Genomic DNA, 15,313 nt, shown 5'->3' with positions numbered 1-15,313 from the left:
AGTGACATCACCACAGGAAATGACATCACCAACCCAAACATATCAATAGAAAGCAAGAATCATCAACAGTGCTTTGCCTGGAGGCCCACTGAAGATGTGACCTAGTCGGGTGATGAAACGTCTGGAAATGAACCTTCCAGCTCAGCGAGCAAACCTACATCCAGAACCTCAACCTGAGCTACCAATCTTCTCAAAACTCGCTAAAACCTATCTCCGTCTTAAATGTCCTCAATGACCAGGCCTCCACAGCCATCTGTGGGAGTGAATTCCATTGATCCCCCACTCTCTGGCTGAAGAAGTTTCTCCTTATCTTCCTTCAGCCCACCACCCCTCACAGAAAACAGGATCAGACGACAATGGCGAACGACAAAGCCCAGACTTCGGAATTAAACTTCCCGGGGATGCTAGTTCGAATCTCGCCAGAGGAGACGGTGAAATTCAAACTCATTAAAAAACCTGGCGTCAAAAGGTTGGCGATGGCGTGAATATTCTTGATTATTGTAAAGACCTGTAGGCTTCACAAACGCCCGTCAGTGAAGGGAATCCGTCATCCTCACCCGGCCTGGGCTTACAGGTGACCTATGACCCTCAGCAGTCCGTCTTGCCTGCCCTCTGGGGAATGATGGCTGACCCAACTGGCAACGCCCATGCCCAATAGACAAATTAATTTAATCAGAGCCTGATGGAGAGGAACAGGCCAATCAGCCCGAGTCTATCCAATCAGCTCGAGCTAATCTGTACCATAATCCCACCTGACTATATTTGCTCCATAATCTTTAAACCATCTCCTCACAAATTTACAAACTCCCCAACGCCAATGTAGCCAATTTTGTTTTGAAGAGAGGGGGTGAGGCGAGAGAGAGAGATTTCCCAGATTTCCACTTTCCTCCCTTGGATGATGAAGGGATTTCTGACACTCCCACTGCCCCCCCCCCCCCCCCACCCCACACACACACCTCCCAGACCATTATAAGGCCCTGGAACTGGGACTGCCCCCATTCAGGGCGAGTGGGGAGTATTCCCTCACCCTCCTGACTCGTGCCTGGTCGATGGTCGGACAGGCTTTGGGGAGGGAGTCAGGAGGGGAGTTACTCGCTGCAGGATTCCCAGCCTCTGACCCTGCTCTTGTAGCCCCTGTGTGTTTATGGCTGGGTCCAGTTCAGTTTCTGGTCAATGGTAACCCCCAGGATGTTGATAGTGGGGGGGATTCAGTGATGGTAACACCATTGAACATCAAGGGGGCGATGGTTAGATTCTCTCTCAATGGGAACCCCCAGGATGTTGATAGTGGGGGGGATTCAGTGATGGTAACACCATTGAACATCAAGGAGGCAATGGTTAGATTCTCTCTCAATGGGAACCCCCAGGATGTTGATAGTGGGGGGGATTCAGTGATGGTAACACCATTGAACGTCAAGGAGGCAATGGTTAGATTCTCTCTCAATGGTAACCCTCAGGATATTGATAATGGGGGGATTCAGTGATGGTAACACCATTGAACATCAAGGGGGCAATGGTTAGATTCTCTCTCAATGGTAACCCCCAGGATGTTGATAGTGGGGGGATTCAGTGATGGTAACACCATTGAACTTCAGGGGGGCGATGGTTAGATTCTCTCTCAATGGTAACCCTCAGGATATTGATAATGGGGGGATTCAGTGATGGTAACACCATTGAACATCAAGGGGGCAATGGTTAGATTCTCTCTCAATGGTAACCCCCAGGATGTTGATAGTGGGGGGGATTCAGTGATGGTAACACCATTGAACATCAAGGGGCGATGGTTAGATTCTCTCTCAATGGGAACCCCCAGGATGTTGATAGTGGGGGGGATTCAGTGACGGTAACACCATTGAACATCAAGGTGGCGATGGTTAGATTCTCTCTCAATGGGAACCCCCAGGATGTTGATAGTGGGGGGGATTCAGTGATGGTAACACCATTGAATGTCGAGGGGGCGATGGTTAGACTGTCTCCTTGTGGAGATGGTCATAGCCTGGTGTTTGTGTGGTGTGAATGTTATTTACCACTTGTCATCCCAAGCCTGGGTCTTGTTGCATTTGAACCCAGACTGTTTCGGTATCTGAGGAGGGGCGAACTGTGCTGAACACTGCGCAATCATCGATGATCATCCCCTACTTACGACGGAGGGGGGAGGTCATTGATGAAGCAGCTGAAGGTGGTTGGACCTAGGACACCACCCTGAGGAGCTCCTGCAGAGATCTCCTGGACTGTGATTACGGACTGTAGCCTTCTTCCTCCGTGCTGGGTATGACTCCAGACAGCAGAACGTTGTCCCCTCGAATCCCACAGACCCCAGATTCGCTCGGGTTTCTGGGTGCCTCACTCAGTCAAATTCAGTCTTGATGTCAAGGGCCGTATCCTCCCTTTCCTATGAACTCAGGACAGTCCTGTTGTAACTGCAGAGCTCCCTGTACAAGTCCGATAGAAACTGAGGGATTGGGGGAGTATTGTGGGGGGGGGGGGGGGGGGGGGGGGGGAGAGCGGTTCAGAACTACAGACATTCCTACCTGAGGCCTAATGGCGGCTTTTCATAACCGTCCCCACCACTGATCACTTAGCTACCACACCTCTGGGCCTTTTGAGATAAATATCCAGTAAATTCCAACAAAAGGTCCCTTTCGAGTCTGCCTGGACACTGAGGCCTCCAGGTAAATTGGCTGTGAGACCAAAATGGAAGAAAACAGGCAACGACAAAGGCAGCTATCTCAGATCACCAGCGGGTCCTTGGCTCCACACGGGCGGTGGCCGTGTTTCCCCTCAGCAGCCACCGCTCACCCTCCTCAGTTTAAAAGGTCATTTTGCAGACCACCACCTTCACGGGGCCCGGAGGTAGGGCCTTGATGAGAGTCCAGGCTTCGTAGCAGGTCAGGCCTCGGTAGTCACGGTCACTGACCTGAACCAGTTGGTCCCCGGGTTGGATCAAACCTGACTGATGGCTGGCCCCACCTGAAAGCACAGAGTCACAGGGTCATTGAATCATAGAGATGTACAGCACAGAAACAGACCCTTCGGTCCAACCCCCCATAGAGATGTACAGCACAGAAACAGACCCTTCGGTCCAACCCCCCATAGAGATGTACAGCACAGAAACAGACCCTTCGGTCCAACCCCCCATAGAGATGTACAGCACAGAAACAGACCCTTCGGTCCAACCCCCCATAGAGATGTACAGCACAGAAACAGACCCTTCGGTCCAACCCCCCCATAGAGATGTACAGCACAGAAACAGACCCTTCGGTCCATCCCCCCATAGAGATGTACAGCACAGAAACAGACCCTTCGGTCCAACCCCCCATAGAGATGTACAGCACAGAAACAGACCCTTCGGTCCAACCCCCCATAGAGATGTACAGCACAGAAACAGACCCTTCAGTCCAACCCCCCATAGAGATGTACAGCACAGAAACAGACCCTTCAGTCATAGAGATGTACAGCACAGAAACAGACCCTTCGGTCCAACCCCTCATAGAGATGTACAGCACAGAAACAGACCCTTCAGTCATAGAGATGTACAGCACAGAAACAGACCCTTCGGTCCAACCCCTCATAGAGATGTACAGCACAGAAACAGACCCTTCGGTCCAACCCCCCATAGAGATGTACAGCACAGAAACAGACCCTTCAGTCATAGAGATGTACAGCACAGAAACAGACCCTTCAGTCCAACCCCTCATAGAGATGTACAGCACAGAAACACACCCTTCAGTCATAGAGTCATAGAGATGTACAGCACAGAAACAGACCCTTCGGTCCAACCCCCCATAGAGATGTACAGCACAGAAACAGACCCTTCGGTCCAACCCCTCATAGAGATGTACAGCACAGAAACAGACCCTTCGGTCCAACCCCCCATAGAGATGTACAGCACAGAAACAGACCCTTCGGTCCAACCCCTCATAGAGATGTACAGCACAGAAACATACCCTTCGGTCTAACCCCTCATAGAGATGTACAGCACAGAAACAGACCCTTCGGTCCAACCCCTCATAGAGATGTACAGCACAGAAACAGACCCTTCGGTCCAACCCCCCATAGAGATGTACAGCACAGAAACACACCCTTCGGTCCAACCCCTCATAGAGATGTACAGCACAGAAACATACCCTTCAGTCATAGAGTCATAGAGATGTACAGCACAGAAACAGACCCTTCGGTCTAACCCCTCATAGAGATGTACAGCACAGAAACAGACCCTTCGGTCCATCCCCTCATAGAGATGTACAGCACAGAAACAGACCCTTCGGTCTAACCCCCCATAGAGATGTACAGCACAGAAACAGACCCTTCGGTCCAACCCCCCATAGAGATGTACAGCACAGAAACAGACCCTTCGGTCCATCCCCTCATAGAGATGTACAGCACAGAAACAGACCCTTCGGTCTAACCCCCCATAGAGATGTACAGCACAGAAACAGACCCTTCGGTCCAACCCCTCATAGAGATGTACAGCACAGAAACAGACCCTTCGGTCCAACCCCTCATAGAGTTGTACAGCACAGAAACAGACCCTTCAGTCATAGAGATGTACAGCACAGAAACAGACCCTTCGGTCTAACCCCCCCATAGAGATGTACAGCACAGAAACAGACCCTTCGGTCCATCCCCTCATAGAGATGTACAGCACAGAAACAGACCCTTCGGTCCAACCTCCCCATAGAGATGTACAGCACAGAAACAGACCCTTCGGTCTAACCCCCCATAGAGATGTACAGCACAGAAACAGACCCTTCGGTCCAACCCCCCATAGAGATGTACAGCACAGAAACAGACCCTTCGGTCCAACCCCCCCATAGAGATGTACAGCACAGAAACAGACCCTTCGGTCCATCCCCCCATAGAGATGTACAGCACAGAAACAGACCCTTCGGTCCAACCCCCCATAGAGATGTACAGCACAGAAACAGACCCTTCGGTCCAACCCCCCATAGAGATGTACAGCACAGAAACAGACCCTTCAGTCATAGAGATGTACAGCACAGAAACAGACCCTTCGGTCCAACCCCTCATAGAGATGTACAGCACAGAAACAGACCCTTCGGTCATAGAGATGTACAGCACAGAAACAGACCCTTCGGTCCAACCCCTCATAGAGATGTACAGGACAGAAACAGACCCTTCGGTCCAACCCCTCATAGAGATGTACAGGACAGAAACAGACCCTTCGGTCTAACCCCTCATAGAGATGTACAGCACAGAAACAGACCCTTCGGTCTAACCCCTCATAGAGATGTACAGCACAGAAACAGACCCTTCGGTCCAACCCCTCATAGAGATGTACAGCACAGAAACAGACCCTTCGGTCCATCCCCCCATAGAGATGTACAGCACAGAAACACACCCTTCAGTCCAACCCCCCATAGAGATGTACAGCACGGAAACAGACCCTTCGGTCCAACCCGTCCATGCCGACCAGATATCCAAACCCAATCTAGTCCCACCTGCCAGCACCCGGCCCATATCCCTCCAAACCCTTCCTATTCATATACCCATCCAAATGCCTCTTAAATGTTGTCATTGTACCAGCCTCCACCACTTCCTCTGGCAGCTCATTCCACACACGCACCACCCTCTGAGTGAAAAAGTTGCCCCTTAGGTCTTTTTAAAATCTTTCCCCTCTCACCCTAAACCTATGCCCATCTAGTTCTGGACTACCCCACCCCAGGGAAAAGACTTTGCCTATTTACCCTATCCATGCCCCTATAATTTTATAAACCTCTATAAGGTCACCCCTCAGCCTCCGACGCTCCAGGGAAAACAGCCCCAGCCTGTTCAGCCTCTCCCTGTAGCTCAAACCCTCCAACATCCTTGTAAATCTTTTCTGAACCCTTTCAGGTTTCACAACATCCTTCCTATAGCAGGGAGACCAGAATTGCACACAATATTCCAACAGTGGCCTAACCAATATCCTGTACAGCTGCAACATGACCTCCCAACTCCTGTACTCAATACTCTGACCAATAAAGGAAAGCATACCAAACGCCGCCTTCTCTATCCTATCTCCCTGTGACTCCACTTTCAAGGAGATATGAACCTGCACTCCAAGGTCTCTTTGTTCAGCAACACTCCCCAGGACCTTATAGAGAAAGTCAAAGGGTGGGGTGGGGCATCTCATCTGCTCCCAGCGCAACCCCTCCCACCCACACCCCCAACCTTGTCTTCCCTCACCAGCCCAATCCAGCTCAGTGCTATCCCATTATGGATCCACATGGGGATCAAGCAACGATGTTCTTGATGTCAGAACGAGGAAGTCACATGATGACAGGGGGGGGGGGGGGGGGGGGGCCTCACCCAGGATGGGACAGGTCAGAGTTTGCGTCACGAGAGACCCTGCCGACTTTGCCAGGGGGTGGGAGGGAGGGAGTGGTCATGTAAACCTGGATTCTTCCCAAGAGCTGGACCACTGCGAAGCCTGAGGCCTATCGACGCCAAGGGGTCAAAGGTCAGCCGAGCTGGGCACTGCCAGTGAGACAGAACCTGGGCCCAAGGGCCACAACGTCCCCTCGAGCCTCCTCCCTCCCACCGCCCGACCCCGAGGGCAGAGTGACTGGGTCTGCGGGTGGAGGGAACTGGGGAAGGACGGAGGGAGAGGTGGGAGGGCCGATGAAGGGATGGAAGGAGGGATTAGTGGACACAAAGCAACAAAGAGAGAGAGAGAGAGAGAAAGGAAGAGACAAAAGGGGAGAGAGAAAGAAAGAGAGAGAGAACAGAAGAGAGGGAAGGAGAGATAAAGAGGGGAAGCGAGAAAGTGAAGGACAGTGTGGAAAGAAAGAAAGGGAGGGAGAGAGATAGAAAGGGGAGAAAGACAAAGGAAGAGAGAGACAGACAAAGAGAGAGGGGAAAAGGAAGAGATAAGGCAACAGAGAGAGAAGAGGTGAGAGAGAATGGGAGAGAAAGAGAAGGAAAAGAGAGACAGAGGAAGGAGAGAGAAGTGGTGACAGAGAGGAGAAAGAGGGAGTAAAGAGGGAAGAGGAGAGCGAAGGGAGAGAAAGGGGGTAAAAGAGAAAGAAAGGGAGATAGAGAGAAGCAGAGATAGAGAAGGAGAGAGAGGGGGGAATGAGAGAGAGAGAATGAAGTGGGAGACAGAACGATTGGGAAGTAGAGAGAGACAGAGAGAGAGGGAAGGCAGGAGAGAGATGGGGAGATTGTGGGAAGGGGAGACAGAGCAGGAGAGAGAGGGAAAGAAAGCAGGTAGGTGCAAGAGGGAGATGTGGAGATAGAGGGAATGGGAAGGGAGAGAGAGGAAAAAAAGGGAGTGAGAGAGAAGGGAAGAGAGTGAGAGATTGAAAAGGAGAGGGGACAGAGTGAGAGATAGAGAAGAGGGAGAGTGAGAGATAGAGAAGGGGATGAGAGTGAGAGATAGAGAAGGGGAGGGGGAGAGAGTGAGAGATGGAGAAGGGGGAGAGTGTGAGAGATAGCAAAGGAGAGGGGTTAGAGTGAGAGATAGAAAAGGGGAGAGAGTGAGAGATAGAGAAGGGAGAGTGAGTGAGACATAGCGAAGGAGAGGGGGAGAGAGAGAGAGATAGAGAAGGGGGAGTGAGTGAGAGATGGAGAGGGAGAGGGGAGAGAGTGAGAGATAGAGAAGCAGAGGGGGAGAGAGTGAGAGATGGAGAAGGGGGAGTGAGTGAGAGAGAGAGAGAAGGGGGAGAGAGTGAGAGATAGAGAGGGAGAGGGGAAGAGAGTGAGAGAGAAGGGGGACAGAGTGAGAGATAGAGAAGGGGGAGTGAGTGAGAGATAGAGAAGGGGGAGAGAGTGAGAGATAGAGAAGGAGAGGGGGACAGAGTGAGAGATAGAGAAGGGGGAGTAAGTGAGATATAGAGAAGGTGGGGAGTGAGAGATAGAGAAGGGGAGGGGAGAGAGTGAGAGATAGAAAACGGGGAGAGTGAGAGATAGAGAAGGGGGAGTGAGTGAGACATGGAGAAGGGGAGGGGGAGAGAGTGAGAGATAGAGAAGGGGGAGTGAATGAGAGATAGAGAAGGGGGAGAGAGTGAGAGATAGAGAAGGGGGGGGACAGTGAGAGGCAGAGAAGGGGGAGTGAATGAGAGATAGAGAAGGGGGAGAGAGTGAGAGATGGAGAAGAGATGGGGGAGAGAATGAGAGATAGAGAAGGGGGAGAGAGTGAGAGATGGAGAAGAGAAGGGGAAGAGAGTGAGAGATGGAGAAGAGAAAGGGGAGAGTGAGAGATAGAGAAGGGGAGGGGGAGAGTGAGAGATAGGGAAGGGGGAGAGATTGAGAGATGGAGAAGGGGGAGAGTGTGAGAGATAGAGAAGGGGAGGGGGAGAGTGAGAGATAGAGAAGGGGAGGGGGAGAGTGAGAGATAGAGAAGGGGGAGAAAGTGAGAGATAGAGAAGGGGGAGAGAATGAGAGATAGAGAAGGGAAGGGGGAGAGAGAGCGATAGAGAAAGGGGAGAGAGTGAGCGATAGAGAAGGGGGAGAGAGTGAGAGATGGAGAAGAGAAGGGGAAGAGAGTGAGAGATGGAGAAGAGAAAGGGGAGAGTAAGAGACAGAGAAGGAGAGGGGGAGAGAGTGAGAGACAGAGAAGGGGAGGGGGAGAGTGAGAGATGGAGAAGGGGGGGAGAGTGAGAGATAGAGAAGGGGGAGTGCGTGAGAGATAGAGAAGGGGAGGGGGAGACTGAGAGATAGAGAAGGGAAGGGGAGCGTGAGAGATAGAGAAGGGGAGGGGGAGAGTGAGAGATAGAGAAGGGGAGGGGGAGAGTGAGAGATAGAGAAGGGGGAGAAAGTGAGAGATAGAGAAGGGGGAGAGAATGAGAGATAGAGAAGGGAAGGGGGAGAGAGAGCGATAGAGAAAGGGGAGAGAGTGAGCGATAGAGAAGGGGGAGAGAGTGAGAGATAGAAAAGGGGGAGAGAGTGAGAGATAGAGAAGGGGGAGTGCGTGAAAGATAGAGAAGGGGAGAGGGAGAGTGAGAGATAGAGAAGGAGGAGTGAGTGGGAGATAGAGAAGGGGAGGGGGAGAGTGAGCGATAGAGAAAGGGGAGAGAGTGAGAGATAGAGAAGGGGAGGGGGAGAGTGAGAGATAGAGAAGGGGGAGAGAATGAGAGATAGAGAAGGGGAGGGGGAGAGTGAGAGATAGAGAAGGGGGAGAGAGTGAGAGATAGAGAAGGGGAGGGGGAGAGTGAGAGATAGAGAAGGGGGAGAGAATGAGAGATAGAGAAGGGGAGGGGGAGAGTGAGAGATAGAGAAGGGGGAGAGAGTGAGAGATAGAGAAGGGGGAGTGCGTGAAAGATAGAGAAGGGGAGAGGGAGAGTGAGAGATAGAGAAGGAGGAGAGACTGAGAGATAGAGAAGGGGGAGTGCGTGAGAGATAGAGAAGGGGAGAGGGAGAGTGAGAGATAGAGAAGGGGGAGAGAGTGAGAGATAGAGAATCGAAGGGGGAGCGTGAGAGATAGAGAAGGGGAGGGGGAGAGTGAGAGATAGAGAAGGGGGAGAGAGTGAGAGATAGAGAAGGGGGAGTGAGTGGGAGATAGAGAAGGGGAGGGGGAGAGTGAGCGATAGAGAAAGGGGAGAGAGTGAGAGATAGAGAAGGGGAGGGGGAGAGTGAGAGATAGAGAAGGGGGAGAGAGTGAGAGATAGAGAAGGGGAGGGGGAGAGAGTGAGAGATAGAGAAGGGGGAGAGAATGAGAGATAGAGAAGGGGAGGGGGAGAGAGTGAGAGATAGAGAAGGGGGTGAGAGTGAGAGATAGAGAAGGGGGAGAGAGTGAGGGATAGAGAAGGGGGAGAGAGTGAGAGATGGAGAAGGGAAGGGGGAGCGTGAGAGATAGAGAAGGGGAGGGGGAGAGTGAGAGATAGAGAAGGGGGAGAGACTGAGAGGTAGAGAAGGGGGAGTGCGTGAGAGATAGAGAAGGGGAGAGGGAGAGTGAGAGATAGAGAAGGGGGAGAGAGTGAGAGATAGAGAAGGGAAGGGGGAGCGTGAGAGATAGAGAAGGGGAAGAGAGTGAGAGATAGAGAAGGGAAGGGGGAGCGTGAGAGATAGAGAAGGGGGAGAGACTGAGAGATAGAGAAGGGGAGGGGGAGAGTGAGAGATAGAGAAGGGGGAGAGAATGAGAGATAGAGAAGGGGAGGGGGAGAGTGAGAGATAGAGAAGGGGGAGAGAGTGAGAGATAGAGAAGGGGGAGTGCGTGAAAGATAGAGAAGGGGAGAGGGAGAGTGAGAGATAGAGAAGGAGGAGAGACTGAGAGATAGAGAAGGGGGAGTGCGTGAGAGATAGAGAAGGGGAGAGGGAGAGTGAGAGATAGAGAAGGGGGAGAGAGTGAGAGATAGAGAATCGAAGGGGGAGCGTGAGAGATAGAGAAGGGGAGGGGGAGAGTGAGAGATAGAGAAGGGGGAGAGAGTGAGAGATAGAGAAGGGGGAGTGAGTGGGAGATAGAGAAGGGGAGGGGGAGAGTGAGCGATAGAGAAAGGGGAGAGAGTGAGAGATAGAGAAGGGGAGGGGGAGAGTGAGAGATAGAGAAGGGGGAGAGAGTGAGAGATAGAGAAGGGGAGGGGGAGAGAGTGAGAGATAGAGAAGGGGGAGAGAATGAGAGATAGAGAAGGGGAGGGGGAGAGAGTGAGAGATAGAGAAGGGGGTGAGAGTGAGAGATAGAGAAGGGGGAGAGAGTGAGGGATAGAGAAGGGGGAGAGAGTGAGAGATGGAGAAGGGAAGGGGGAGCGTGAGAGATAGAGAAGGGGAGGGGGAGAGTGAGAGATAGAGAAGGGGGAGAGACTGAGAGGTAGAGAAGGGGGAGTGCGTGAGAGATAGAGAAGGGGAGAGGGAGAGTGAGAGATAGAGAAGGGAAGGGGGAGCGTGAGAGATAGAGAAGGGGAAGAGAGTGAGAGATAGAGAAGGGAAGGGGGAGCGTGAGAGATAGAGAAGGGGGAGAGACTGAGAGATAGAGAAGGGGAGGGGGAGAGTGAGAGATAGAGAAGGGGGAGAGTGAGAGATAGAGAAGGGGGAGTGAGTGGGAGATAGAGAAGGGGAGGGGGAGAGTGAGCGATAGAGAAGGGGGAGAGAGTGAGAGATAGAGAAGGGGGAGAGAGTGAGAGATAGAGAAGGGGAGAGAATGAGAGATAGAGAAGGGGAAGGGGAGAGAGTGAGAGATAGAGAAGGGGGAGTGAGTGAGAGATAGAGAAGGGAAAGGGGAGAGAGTGAGAGACAGAGAAGGGGGAGAGAGTGAGAGATAGAGAAGGGGGAGAGAGTGAGAGATAGAGAAGGGGAGGGGGAGAGAGTGAGAGCTGGAGAAGAGAAGGGAAAGAGTGAGAGAGAGTGATAGAGAAGTGGGAGGGAAGAGAGTGAGAGATGGAGAAGAGGAAGGAGAGAGGGAGCGTCGGAGAAGGGGAGGGGGGGTGTGGGAGAGATGGAGAAGGGGGAAGGGAAAGAGAGCGAGTGAGAGAGAGAGAGGGAGGGAGGAAGTGTGGGATTTAGCCTCTAAGTTGTGGGGAGAGAGGAACTGCCCTTTGAAAGAACGAAGTCTCTGGCTGTGTGGAACTGAAAAACATTGAAACACCAACCACCCCCAGCCCCGTAAACGTTAAAGGGAGGAGCTGCAAGCCCGTTCTTCATACCTTGGAAGACCTTCTTGATGGTGAGTGGCCTGTCCCCTTGACTCGAACTCTTGCCCCCGTCCAGACTGAAGCCAAGTCCTGTATCTGTCTTCATCAGCTCCACGGTGACAAACTCTCCCAAACTCTCTGACCCAGAGGGTTGGTGGGACGGGGTGAGGGAGGGAAATGGGGGAGAAAACATATGTGTCACAGCCTTGGAGATCCATTTCCCTAAATATTACACAACATCTGGAATTTGGATTTCAAACTAGTGGCATATGGGGTATTGTGCTGAGATTAGGAATGGAAAGGGTCAGAAAGTCCTTCTTGAACAGTGAACTTATCCAATATATAAATCATTTCATTCTAAATCCATGCGGAGCATGGACAGGGTGACGAACCAAGGTCTTTTCCCCAGAATAGGGGAGTCCAAAACTAGAGGGCATTGGTTTAAAGTGAGAGGGGAAGGCACCAGAGGCATATATAGAACAAGTGGAAGTGGTAGAGGCAGGTATAATTACAACGTTTAAAAACTGGTATGTGGATAGGAAAGGGATGTGGGCTAAACGCAGGCAAATGAGACTAGTTCAGTATAGGAAAGTAGGGATGAGTTGGACCGAAGGGCCTGTTTCCATGCCCTATGACTCTATGAATATGTGAAAAAGAGCAGGTAATCTCTTGGAGTGTTAACGGAAGATTGTTTGTAATTACTGTGGAAGGATTGCAAAAGGAAACAGCAAAACTCATTAACTTCCTTTTAGCTTTGATAAATTTTCAGTTTAAACAAACCCAGGGACAGAAAGATTTGGGGGCAGTTTTAGAAGTGGGTGCATTCGGAAGCAAATCCAGGTCCTCTTTGGGAAGGGAGCTGAGGGTAGTGCCGGGGAAGCTCAGTTACCTGCGTGCACAAGTTGAGCTCATAAAACTCCAGACCAGAAGTGTGTGATTAGCAATCAGCAGATCATTACAAAGCTGAGAAAATCTAAGCTTTCTGAGGCATGGGAATTCACACAAGAGCACACCAGGACAGAACAGGGAAGACATCGCTGATTGGGATTTGATCGGGAAGGGTTTTGTTTTGATCTATCAAGCCATGGTTAGCAAACAAAAAATGGTTCAGGGCCAGAAATCTTCCACCCGTCCCTGGTCTGGCCTGGATACAATGACAGACGCAAAGCAATTACATTGACATGGCATGACCAGCTCAACAAACACCTTCTCAAGCAAACATGCCAACCCTGGAGGGCTGGTAGGCTATTTGGCCCATCAATACTGTCCCACCATGCCAAGCGCTCATGGCTGATGCCCAACTCTTATTCACTTGCCTAGTTCACCTGCCCCTTCCTTTAACTCCCTCGTCGATCTGACCCTGCCCCTCTAGGGTCCACCATCCAATACAAAAATGGCCGACAACTCAACTCAGTTCTCCGTTCACCCCTTTCACAATGCCCCCACATTTTGACCCCTAAGAACTACCGCCAACACCTTCATCGTTTGGCCACCGACTGCTTTCGGTGTCGGAAGACTTCCGCTTGCTCCCGGGTCTCTGGGTGACGCCATTCCCCCGTCTCAGTCCGTCCCCGGTCTGGGCCTCCACGTGACTCCAGACCTCCAGCCGCGTAGCGAGACTCTCGAGAGCGAGACACGCGTTTCCCAAGGGACGGTTAAGCTCGCGCGCAATCAAGAAAGCGAATGGTGTTGTTGGCTTTCACCGCGAGAGGTTTTGAGCGCAGGAACCAGGGGGATGCTTTGTGATTGTTGCAGTTATACAGGCCCTCGATGAGGCCACCCCGAGAACATTGTGCGCTGCTTTGGTCCCCTCCTCTGAGGAGGGGGGTGCTCTTACTCTCGGGGTGGGTGGGTGGGTGGTACAAAGAAGATTGATACTGTGAGGAGGGGGGTGCTCTTACTCTCGGGGTGGGTGGGTGGGTGGTACAAAGAAGATTGATACTGGGGAACTGCGAAGAACATGCCACCCAGATTGATAGGGTTGTTACGAAGGCATACGGTGTAATTCGATTAGATTCCCCAACAGTGTGGAAACAGGCCCTTCGGCCTAACCCAGTCCACACCGACCCTCCGCAGAGTAACCCACCCAGACCCACTTCCCTCTGACTAATGCACCTTTGGGCAATCTAGCGTGGCCAATCCACCCTAACCTGCACATTTTTGGACTGTGGGAGGAAACCGGAGCACCCGGAGGAAACCCACGCAGACACTGGGAGAATGTGCAAACTCCACACAGACAATTGCCCCGGGGAGGATTGAACCCAGATCCCTGGCACTGTGAGGCAGCAGTGCTAACCACTGAGCCACCATGTTAGCTTTTATTGGTAGAGGGATTGAGTTCCGGAACCATGAGGTCATGCCGCACTTGGAGAATTGCGTACAGTTCTGGTCACCGCATTATAAGAAGGATGTGGAAGCTTTGGAAAGGGTGCAGAGGAGATTTACCAGGATGTTGCCTGGTCTGGAGGGAAGGTCTTACAAAGGAAAGGCTGAGGGACTTGAGGCTGTTTTCGTTAGAGAGAAGAAAGTTGAGAGGTGACTTAATCGAGACGTATGAGATAATTAGAGGGTTAGAGAGGGTGGACAGGGAGAGCCCTTTTTCCCAGGATGGTGATGGCTAACATGAGGGGGACATAGCTTTCAATTGAGGGGTGATAGATATAGGACAGATGTCAGAGGTAGTTCCTTTACTCAGAGAGTAGTAGGGGTGTGGAACGCACTGCCTGCAACGGTAGTAGACTCGCCAACTTTAAGGGCATTTAAATGGTCACTGGATAAACATAGGGATGAGAATGGAATAGTGTAGGATAGCTGGGCTTCAGATTGGTTCCACAGGTCGGCACAACATCGAGGACCGAAGGGCCTGTAATGCACTGCAATGTTCTATGTTCTAAGATTGACTGACTAGGTTAGGATTACAAACCGAGGAAGGTGCGAAACGATTCATTTTGGAAGGTCGGATTTGAATGCAGGGTTAAAGGCGGGATTCTTGGCAACAGAGGGATCTTGCGGAGGCAGAAAGGGGCACAGCAAGACTTCGACCGGAGCCACCAGGGGGGGGGGAAGGGGGTAGGTGGTTACCTGGCGCGGCACGGTCCTGGCGCGGGGCGGCCCTCTCGGGTTCGGCAGCTTTCGGATCACGACGATGGCCTGCCTGACGGGTCGGGCCTTGTGCAGATACGACAGGGCCTCGCTGTGGCTGACGTCCTTGAGCAGACTCCCGTTGATGGACAGCACCTGGTCCCCCCGCTCGATGGTCCCCTCCTGGCGGCCAGGCCGTTCGGGAAGACTCTGTGAACCTGCGGAGAGTCCAGGGTGGGGAGGGAGGGCGTTGCGACAAGTCAGAGAGAGAGAGAGAGAGAGAGAGAGAGAGAGACGGAGACAGAGAAAGCAGGAAGCCATTTTGCCGAGGAGCCCTGGTCAGGAAGAGCAGGCCTGGAGGTTCGGGGGCAGGTTTCGTTTGAGGAGCGATGCGCCAGTGGCACTGGAGGGCAGCTCAGAGACAACTCAGGAGATTGATCCCAGAGTTGAGGTCGTATGGAGGAGACACTAGGCCTGTACAGACCTCTTACCCCTGGTTGATACAAGTGTTAAGAGTGCGGTGCTGGGAAAAGCACAGCAGTTCAGGCAGCATCCGAGGAGCTCAATTCTCCTGCTCTCGGACGCTGCCTGACCTGCTGCGCTTTTCCAGCGCCACACTCTCAACTCTGATCTCCAGCATCTGTAGACCTCAGTAAGATCTCTTG

The 15,313-nt window shown here is 52.2% G+C and overlaps 1 long non-coding RNA gene across 1 annotated transcript; it reads right to left on the bottom strand.

The window, feature by feature from the left end:
* Positions 1-982: 982 nt before the first annotated feature.
* LOC140454039 (uncharacterized) lies at positions 983-14,861 on the bottom strand. Its single transcript, XR_011952537.1, has 3 exons — positions 14,649-14,861; positions 11,580-11,705; positions 983-2,970 (listed from the first exon to the last, which is right to left on the bottom strand). It is a non-coding gene; the product is annotated as an uncharacterized lncRNA (long non-coding RNA).
* Between the last annotated feature and the right edge of the window lie 452 nt (positions 14,862-15,313).

This window comes from Chiloscyllium punctatum, chromosome 28 (genome assembly GCF_047496795.1).
Source record: "Chiloscyllium punctatum isolate Juve2018m chromosome 28, sChiPun1.3, whole genome shotgun sequence".
NCBI lineage: Eukaryota > Metazoa > Chordata > Chondrichthyes > Orectolobiformes > Hemiscylliidae > Chiloscyllium > Chiloscyllium punctatum.
This window is presented reverse-complemented; position numbering and strand designations above follow the sequence as displayed.